Below are 10,591 nucleotides of genomic sequence, written 5' to 3'. Positions count from 1 at the left end.
AAAAGTCAAAGTTTGTTATTAAAGTCACCGCCCAAATGTCTCCTCAATACTTGGGACATCAACTCCCCCTCCAGGAGACCTGTTACAGCATATGACCACCCTCCTGGTAAAGAAATGTTCCCTCATGTCTAGTCTGAACCCCTCCTGGCACAGCTTTGAGCCATTCCCACACATCCTGTCCCTGGATCCCAGAGAGAAGAGCACAGCACCTGCGTCTCCATGTCCACTGCTCAGGAATTGGTAAAAAGCGCAGAGGTCGCTCCTCAGCTGCCTTCTCTCCTAACCAGACAGGCCCAGAACCCTCAGCTGCTCCTCCCAGGACATCCCTTCCAGCCCCTCGCCAGCCTGGCTGCCTCCTCCAGCGGCATCTGGGGACCTTCATGTCATTCTCCAGTACTGGGGCCCAGTGCTGCACTGGTGAGGCCGCACTGGTGCTGAGCTCAGAGGGATCATCTCCTCTGGTCATCATCTGGCTCCTGCTGAGCTGCTGCCCAGAACCCCCAGGCCGAGAATTGAAAGTGACCCAGCCATTGATGCTCCTATACAAGAAGCAAATGAAGAAAACAAATGCAAATACTCAGTAGGAAACTCAGGAAACAGATCATTAGGCTAAACACAGGACTGCCAGATTATTCTTAAATAATTGGATCTGTAAGAGGAATTTGCTACGTAATACAAGAACTGCATCTCTTTGTGGTCAATTGCCTGGGAGAGGTAAAAATCAAGTTCAGTCTCCTTCTAGGAAAACTCCCTATCTTTTATGAAATGTCCTTACTTTACTCTATTGGCTAGGCTGTATATATGAGAAAATAAGGAGGGTGGGTCTGTTATTGCAAGCTGTTACGTACAAAAAGGTTAAAAATAATTCAATATTCATGAAACCAGGAAATAGGATTATTTCTTTTAACACATCATTGCCTTTACTACTAATAATCAGACACATTCACACATGGAAAATTAGTTTGTTTTCACAGAAATGGACTGTTCTTCTGGATGAAAAGATAACTTTTACATATAGATTTTCACATCCAAGACATTTTTAAAAAATTAAGGTTCTCTTTGGAATGTTAATGAGCATAAATGAAGGCCTCATCCAAAATCCAGATAGAAAAATTGTTTGAAGTCACCTTTTTCTTTTCCTGATCTATTATATTTTCTTTTCTAAGACATATAGGTTTTTGTTGAACATATTTCTCTTGCATTATTGATGCTTCCTACGTGATCCATCATGTTTTAGACAATGCCTTCGTAATACTTTCTTTCATATTATACGTAGCATGAAGCCCACATGAACTATAACGACCCGTTGGATATGTTTGAGATAACAGCTGCTCTAATATAGAAGGAAAATCAAAGATGGTCTTAAACCCCAAGATCAGGCAAAGTAGTGAGTAAACAGCACAGGAGACAATGAAAGCGTATTTCTCCATTGGATGGACAGTGGTCTCAGCAAAAGGCCACCATGTATTTAAAGGCCGAATTCTAATCCTTAGGTACAGGAGACCAATGTAAAGATTATTGAGACGCAAGTGCGTAAGGGCTTGATGATCCTTGCGGATCGCTTCCGACTCAGAACATTCTGTGATTCTGTAGTTCAGCGCAAGACTCGGGTCACGCTCGGAGGCGAATCGCGGCTGTACCTCAGCAATCCACCCGGTGGCGCCCGTCTCCCCGCAGGCCCCGGCACGCAGGGTGCACTTATAAAATATTTCGACTCTTCAGGATGAAAATTGCTAAATATCTGTAAAATATCTACCGCTTTAATAGAAATACTGAAAAGCCTGATTAAATAAAGTGCATTTAGCCATTACCTGAATTTTCAAGGCTAAAAATAAGAAGAATTTAGCCCGAACCAAATACAGAGCCAACTCCAGAGCTCGATGGAAATGGTGAGATTCAGACCAGCAGGTGGAGCAGGAAACAATCCTGTGGGGGTGGCATTTATCAGTTAACCGCTGAAACGACACATCGCCAAGATGTCACGTACAAAAACTAAAGGAAGCAATAGTACACCAACAAAACAGAAGAAAGGCCTTCACAATATTTTATTTACTTTAAAATACCCATATGTAGGTAGAAATAGGTTTCTGAAACATATTCCAGGCTCAATTCCTCTACTGTGTAATCACATAACACCACGTGAGTTTTTTTTCCCTTTTTGTATCTCAGTACCCATTTTCTTCACTGATGCAGCTCGGTTTCTTTTCCCCTTGTTGTAACCGGTTACCGGCACCGCTTGGCACAGCAGCACTGACTGGTCAAATCAGAATCACACACCTTGGGCTGCAGTAACAACTGATTTTGATGCATACCACGACATTATTTCTCCACTCTCTTGTGAGGAAAGCTGTTCACACGAGTAGATCTTGCTCTGAAAAGCTACAAATTGAAGCAATTTTATATTCAGTAATATATATTATTGGATTAATACTGATTAACTGATTCCCAGTGATGTACAAAGAGGGGAAAGACCACACTGCAAGACAAACTGTATCACCCCAATCTTAATACTCTCAAACTGCTTTTAAATACCCTCTGAGAAATTGCTTTGTTGCAAGCCATTATGCTGTTTTATTATGTAATTTCTGCATACTTTTTGGTAGTTTTATGAGAAGGACAGGTCACTTATAGCATCACTGAAATAGCTGCCTGTATATACTGGGGATAAATTCATGTCTTTAATTTTTGAAAATATCCATGGCATCTGCATCTTCTAGTAAATTTACTACTTTTCTTTGTATCCCTTGCTAATAAGGCCTGCATCCATGTAAATGCATGGAATTTCACCAGATTGCAAAACACCAAATTCGCCTTGTTTATATGTCACTATCAATGTTAAAGATTCTTCTTAAAAAATATTAGAGACTTTATTTGTTCACAGTCATAAAGGCTGATGTCACTTTATGCCGTCTGCATCTCAATCAATTAAGAACTGGTCAGCTTTGAAATCAGTGAATGGATTTTTTTAACTGTCTCCTGCTGCTTCTTCAAGATCATCTGCCTTCTAATATCAGACTATAGCAAGAATTTGGCATTTTGCTGAACAAGTAATATTGTCTGGAATTTAAATAATGTAGATTCAGTATGAAAAATATTTACATTTGAGAAAAAGTAGATTCAATTATGGATTATTGCTTATCTGTGAAGTTAAATTCCTGGATTTTTACTCTAGCTCTGGAAAGCAAAATAAAGGTCTCATAAAAAGAAAGCTTGTATCTTACATTTTAAAAATAATATAAAGAGCCTACTTCTATTTATTGTGCAGAATTAAAATTTCTTACGCTAATATACTTAGATTCCTGTGATTACACTTTGAACAATTAAATTTAGAGTGTGTTTTGTTTGGAAGGTGTCATACATACAGCCTCTGCATTATTGTCACTTCATAAAATAAAAAGCAAATACAGTAAAAAATACTCGTAATTTCTCATAATTTAAGGCACATTCATAGCATTAGCTAAATAACTTAGTATCTTAGCTTTCAAAACTTAAAAAATAAGCATGACTGCCAGTTTCATATTAGGAAATAATGTAGAGAAAAGCAAACACATAATTTTAGTTCCATAACCAAGTTCTATGAGTTGCAAGTGAAAGGTGAAAACAAATGCAGTGTACTCCTTTAAAAACATCAGTCTGCATTCCTCATTGCCAGTTCTAACATAACCAGTTACAGATAATGTTTATTTTATGATAAAGAGTAATTCAAACAATTATCCAAAACAAATATATGCGATTAACATTGATTATGTTCCTGAGAAGGAAGGAAGGGGCGGAAGGAAGGGCGGAAGGAAGGGCGGAAGGAAGGGCGGAAGGGCGAGAGGAAGGAAGGGCGAGAGGAAGGAAGGAAGGGCGAGAGGAAGGAAGGGCGAGAGGAAGGAAGGAAGGGCGAGAGGAAGGAAGGAAGGGCGGAAGGAAGGGCGGAAGGAAGGGCAGAAGGAAGGAAGGGCAGAAGGAAGGAAGGAAGGAAGGGCAGAAGGAAGGAAGGAAGGAAGGAAGGGCAGAAGGAAGGAAGGAAGGGCAGAAGGAAGGGCAGAAGGAAGGGCAGAAGGAAGGAAGGGCAGAAGGAAGGGCAGAAGGAAGGGCAGAAGGAAGGAAGGAAGGGCAGAAGGAAGGGAGGAAGGGAGGAAGGGAGGAAGGGAGGAAGGGAGGAAGGGAGGAAGGGAGGAAGGGAGGAAGGGAGGAAGGAAGGAAGGAAGGAAGGAAGGAAGGAAGGAAGGAAGGAAGGAAGGAAGGAAGGAAGGAAGGAAGGAAGGAAGGAAGGAAGGAAGGAAGGAAGGAAGGAAGGAAGGAAGGAAGGAAGGAAGGAAGGAAGGAAGGAAGGAAGGAAGGCCACAGATGACCAGACTAGAACTGAATCTACATACTGCACCTCAGAGTTTATGCCACAGCTCATTTAGACAACAGCTCTAGACTTTCAAAAGCCTGGTGCCATCTGAAGATTCACACAGGATTTATCAAGTCTGGATAAAATTGATGTTCAAAGCCTTGGGATCACTGATTTATGCCTATTTATTATGCCTATTTACCTGGCATAATATTAAGTGCTTTATAAGGATCCAAAGTGCTAGGTTTGGCCTCAGACTAAAATAAAGGTTAAATTATTCCTCTCCAAAGATTTGTTTACTAATAAGTTTGGTGCTTTCTGCAGTGACTTTTCATCAGATGGGTAGTTATTATCCTGACCTGAGATACTGGTGACATTGGTGGGGTTTTCTGTGCTCACCTTCACTCGTGTGCTAAGACATGGCAGTATTGTTGATACAGCATTTGGAAAAAAGTCCTGCACTGTGAGCTAAGTCCAGAATAAACGCCCTCAGAATAAACGACATTATGACAAGGGGAAAAAATAACCACTAATACCATAATTCACTTAATCACAGTCCGCTTATTCCATCCAGCTTCTGTTGCACATCTCTTTCTGAAATTAGTAAAATAGTTTTCTGTGTTCTTTGCTTCCTCTGTGTTGTATATACATATTGACTGATTTAGGAGTCCTCCAATACAAAGAAGGGTAGGCTGTTTTAACACAATACTAGACCAATTATTTATTTTACTTTTTTGCCTACTTTTGCCAAATAATGCTTCTTTCCACTGCCACTTTATAATGAGGAAATGGAGTAACCTGTTACAGCCAACAAATCAAGACTCAGGAGAAACCATCAGAATTGTCAAAGTGAAAAAGAATAAACATGAGAAAATTGTGTCTTTATCACATGGAAACAAAGCTAATGGAAGAAAGTATGGGAATAATGCAAAAAAATTGAAAAAAGAGTCTAATTATTTTGAGGAAATTACCTCCATTTTGTACTAAAAATATTGCATTAAAAATTAGATCTATCTCCACATCTTATCCAATCATCTGCAATAAAAAATAGCAATATGTACGCATTCTTAGAGGAGTGTGCAGTTGGCTGTATGCATCCATTCAGGGCAGCAAAGCAACTAGTACCTGCTGCTGAGAAGCATGCAAATGCCAGGAGTCAGCAGCCTTCCTACCAATTACCTACTTAAAATGAAACCTTTCCAAAACTATTTATGGCCCGCCGCAATTGTTTCCTTTGTCTAGATGATTGCTAAAAGAGTTTTACACCTGAGTCTTGTATAAAGTCAATTTACCTGCTTAGTTTTAAGTAGTAGGCCAGTCTGTTGGTTTGAGCGCATCGTGTTAAAGTACACCTTGACAAGCTTCTGCTTCTGCTGAGGAAATTAGCTTCAAGTGAAGATCAGAGTAAATCTTTTAAAAATTATTTGAAACAAATTCTGGTAAGATATTTCTTTTCATGGCCCTAAGTAAGTTCCGCCCCCCTCAACATGCCTCTGTTTGTATTGGGAATGATATTTTGCAGATACCAGAAACTCATAGCTCTCTAAAATACCTGTGTGGTTTTGCCTGCCGTCTTCCTTTGTCCTTGCACTCATCTGCCTCCTGCTGCCTTTTCAGTAAGGTTTACTTTCAACCTCTGCCATTGCTGCTTGTCATCTTTCTTTTGACTTGAAAAAGACAGGAATAATTACGTAAGCCATTCACCAAATATTATTTTCTTTCACACTGAACTGTCTAATGTTAACAGCATAGATAAATTCCAGTGTTTTGTTACAAACTTCTTGTAAAATCCTAGCAGTAGATGTGCCCAGGTCTGATGGACTGACAGGCTTTGATGGAGGTGTGTTCTGAAAGGGGGCAACTGTTTATCTCTGCTTACCCTGTATCTGGAGCCCCTGACCCCTGCAGAGGTGACAGTACTTGCACCAGCACAGTTGAGAGACATGATTCAATTGTGCATTCCCAAGGAAATGCGGCTCATATAAATGCCCTGCCAGTCCCATTGTTTACTGTCTTGACCAATTTCAACCCGTTTTGAAAGATGGATAGAAATCTGTGTTCCTGCAAGTCTTCTGGAATCAGTGACTGTGCAAAAGTGTATGATAAAATAATAGTAGCCATTTGAGTGATAAACCCAGGGTGTGTAGGAGTGGAGATTACTAGATCTGAGCCTGAACAGACAGAGAGAGAAGTTGCTTATTGTGACAGAGATGCTAACTGGAGATCCTGAGTGAGCAGTAAAAGCAGACAACAAGAAAACTTCTTGGAGGTCTCATTTGGTGGCTGCACCTTTACAGGCATGAATGAGAGTAATAAGAATTAATACTTTGAGTGAAGAAAAGAATGCATATGCTGTATATTCTGGTTGGAACAAAACTCCTGGCCAGCCAACTCCCATGGATTTACATTAGCATAACAAACATACGTTGTCTCCAGCCCTGAGAAGGATACCAAAGGGATCATGAGATAAACAGGCTACTGTGATGGAAGAGGAGTCAAAGGACAAAAGCCCATGGAAATAATGCCTTCTCGATTGTTCTTTTCACTGAAAACTTGCATTTTGTGCAAGCATAAATATTTAGATTTCTTTTAATGACATCAATAAACACAAATTAAAGTAGCTCTATGGCTAGTGGAACTAGTAAAGTCTAGTTTCTTTTCCCTCTCCAGAAGGCCACATTACAGCTTTTGCTGTAGTTAACAGAGGTTAATAGGAGATAGGGCATAGAATCAATGCATGGGTTATTACATAGTTTTTAGACTAAAATATCTATTTTCTAATTCAATTTCCTTGAACAAGTTGGATTTCTAAATAAGAACTCAGCTTGTGAAAGACCAAATGTTTAATTTATAGAGACAAAAATACTCCTTAATTTAGTGACAAAATAAAATAGGTTCACTACCTTTTCACAGAATGAGAACTAGGAGAATTTTTTTTTATATTTAAATTGCCACGCTTACAAAGCAACAGCAATGAAAATTACCTTTGGATTGAGATGGATAAGTAAAATCATTCTGTCAAAAATTCTAGCACTGAGAACAGGAATTTTTAATGAAACACCTCTCTGGTCATGGGTCTCAAATTGCTGCTGTGCAATTGCAGCAATGGCAATACAACTCAGATTATAAGGAGATATTTTAAATAAATCTTCATGTGTTTGTTACTGCACTGACTATTAATCAGTTGCCCTGTTGGAAAGCAGCTGTAGTCAAAATACAAAACCAGATTATCATAGTTATTTGTGTGTGTAAAATGAAGAAGGACATCAAGCTTCTACTTCTTGTACAGTAGTAACATACACACTATTAAGGCATATGAGGAATTTTTCAATTAAGAGACAAGAAGTAAGCTCTAAGTAATGACATTTTTTACAGGTAAAAATTAATCTGGAACAAGAGCAGATATGAATTTAAATAATTTCTTTATAATACGGTCATTAGACCATATATGAGACCATGCTTGTGTGACAGTTGATTCTGGAATAAGTAGTCCTAATTTGGCATGCTAGTTTAGGAATGATTTTATCAGTTTTCATATGTGGCATATTAAAATACGTATTTACCAACTTTGCTTGACTAGTTCAGATGCTCAGGTCAAGCACCTGTGTTTGGTGAAAATCTTTGCTCAGAAAACAGCTCTAAATTTCTGTGAATGGAAGTGGGTGAATACCCTATACTTTTAGAAAACAGGTAGTCAAACTGCATATTTAGATAACAAAGATTAATTACTGAACCTTCAGCTTAAAAAAAGCATTTCATGTCAGAGGTTGAGACAGAAAGCCTGCTTTTCTGTATGGTTTTCATTTTTCTTAACCTCAAGACCAACAACTTAATATTTCATTCATTCCATGGTCCAACTTTTGCAGCAACTGGCTAAAGAATTGAATAGACAACTGCCTCCTTTGTCTACTGCCCTAATACTCCACCAAACTACACTACAATAATAAGCTCATGTGAACAAAGAGGCCAAACTGATGTCACATATGAGTTTTAGTCCTATTTATTCTTAGCTCAGAGAACTTGTCTGTGCAGTCTTGAAAATATTTTTTGGTTATAATAGTAAAATGTAAGGCCCGTGAATTAGCACAGGATTGTTTCTATAATATGTTAATTTTCAGTCCTTAGGACTGCTCAGCTTAATTGATGACTGACATTTAATTAGCTGTCAACTTTGTAGTCCCTTTCAGAAAGATCTTAGATTTTTATCTATTCAGTTTTCTGAAAAAATTAAACCAATAGAATACGAATCAAAGTTTTCCCTGCTCCCCTCCAAAAGTCTGTTCTTTCTTGTTTTATAGCTGCCACTCAGAATTTAGGAAGCCAGACACATCCAAATCTCCACTGCCGTGGAGTGTTAGTAGACATACGCATCAATACGTAGTTCTCTTTTGTAATGAAGCTCTTGTGCATATAAGCAACTCCAGTACTGTCCTCTGGTGTGGATTTTCAAACATTCATGAAAGAGGGATATCTGGACTTTTGAGTGGCTGCACTTACTATTCTGCATACATCTTAATATTCATAGGAATCAGATGATTTTTCATTCAAACCATTGTATGATTCCATATAACTGAAGCTACAGAATGTGATGGCAGTTCAGCCAGATCAGATTAAAGGGGATCTCATGAACACCATTTCATGTCCACTCAAAATAAGAACATATGGGCAGGTGTGGAAGATTTAATTTCCAGGGCTGACTGCATCAAGCCAAACTTAAAAGACCTAAGCTGTTTAGTGCACCAGTTGTGCTGGTCTTTCAACTTAGCCCTAGCTGAAATACAACTAACATTTGGACTTAGGAAGAAAAAGCCTTATTTCTCGACTTCCACAAACTGTGTAGGAAGCTTAGGCTGGCTAGGCCAAGGAACCTGCACCCTCCCACCCCAACTTATTTTGGTTCCATATACTTCAGTGCACATAGAAGACAGCCAAGAAATCTATAGATGCTGATGACCACAAGAAAGGAGATCAAGGTAAGTTTCAGACAACTTCAGCTTCAGTAAGAAGTAACTTAATAGCTAATACTAAATACCTCTGGTGTGCTTATAAAACTCACGCTTTAATGAAAAGACCTAGTATCAGTCAATAAAATTAATACTATTCAGCAGAAGTAGGGCAAAGAAATCCAAACCCAGATTACTTCTGTCAATTCATTTGGCTTGAAACAAAACGGTGGAAGTTAGGGTGGCACAGAGAATGGAACTAATATATTTGACCCTGGGGAAAATAAACCCCCATATTTTTAACGGAACTCCTTGGTAGAGTGAATGGAAAAATATCAGTAAAAAATAATGCATAGCTCAAGGTCTAACAGCAGAAGCATATACTTTTGTACTTTCCATGACAGAAAATTAATGTTTGGTAAGAATGGGTTCACAAGTTTGGTGAACCCTTAGTAAACACCCTTTCTTAATAAATGCCCATGAAGTAAAAGACAGACTATTGAGGACTTGCTTAATGATAGGTTTCAAATATAACTGTGGGAATTCTTTGCTAGCAGTTTCCTTGACATCATCTGGATCTCTTGACTGAAGAACTATAATGATACTATTTAGTCACCTCTTAAAGTTGTCTGAGACTTACCTTGATCTTCTCTCTTGCAGTTACCAGCATCCATAGAATTCGTCTCTGCCTTCTATGTGCACTGAAGTATACAGGGTAAGATCATTTCACGTTAGTCTGAAATGGAAAACTGCCTGTTGTCGACAGCTTATTCTTACTCTTAATGTTCAGTGCTGGACAATCTTGTTGAGCTGCCTCTACCAACACTGATTTTTGAGAGCAGAGAGTACATCAAGTAGAGATCAAGCCTTTTTAATAATTCTTTGCCATCACTCCAGCTTTTTTGCTTTCCAAAACCACCTTTTAAGAAGCAAGTACACCTATTTGCCTTCTTTGAAGAAGAATCCTTGCCAGTGAAGTAGCTGAGAAAATTTAATTGTGCAATAAACCACTCCAGTTGAAAATGAAGTCACCTCCAGTCAAACTGGTACGAGCAAAACCCAACTTCGTGCAGAGATATAGTTGAATAAACAAGATGGGACCTGGACTCAAGTGCTTCAGTCTGTCTGCAGCTAGTCTGGCAGAGGGAGCAAACTCGAAAAGGCAGAGTCTGCTCAGTCTGAGGCCACCTCTCCAAGCTGCCTTGCTGTGCAACTGGCCTGCGAGGCCACGGCTGCCCTCACAGCCAGGCCCCAGCGCAGGCCATTTCTGCTCACCGGCAGGCCGGGCCCCAGCGCAGGCCATCACTGCGAGCCATCGTCGCTC

The 10,591-nt window shown here is 39.4% G+C and overlaps 1 long non-coding RNA gene across 1 annotated transcript; it reads right to left on the bottom strand.

Annotated features, from left to right (window-relative positions):
- Positions 1-724: 724 nt before the first annotated feature.
- LOC134552429 (uncharacterized) lies at positions 725-10,400 on the bottom strand. The gene is made up of 3 exons (XR_010080860.1): positions 9,908-10,400; positions 5,877-5,991; positions 725-2,379 (listed from the first exon to the last, which is right to left on the bottom strand). It is a non-coding gene; the product is annotated as an uncharacterized LOC134552429 (long non-coding RNA).
- Between the last annotated feature and the right edge of the window lie 191 nt (positions 10,401-10,591).

Source organism: Prinia subflava, chromosome 6 (genome assembly GCF_021018805.1).
Source record: "Prinia subflava isolate CZ2003 ecotype Zambia chromosome 6, Cam_Psub_1.2, whole genome shotgun sequence".
Taxonomy (NCBI): domain Eukaryota; kingdom Metazoa; phylum Chordata; class Aves; order Passeriformes; family Cisticolidae; genus Prinia; species Prinia subflava.
This window is presented reverse-complemented; position numbering and strand designations above follow the sequence as displayed.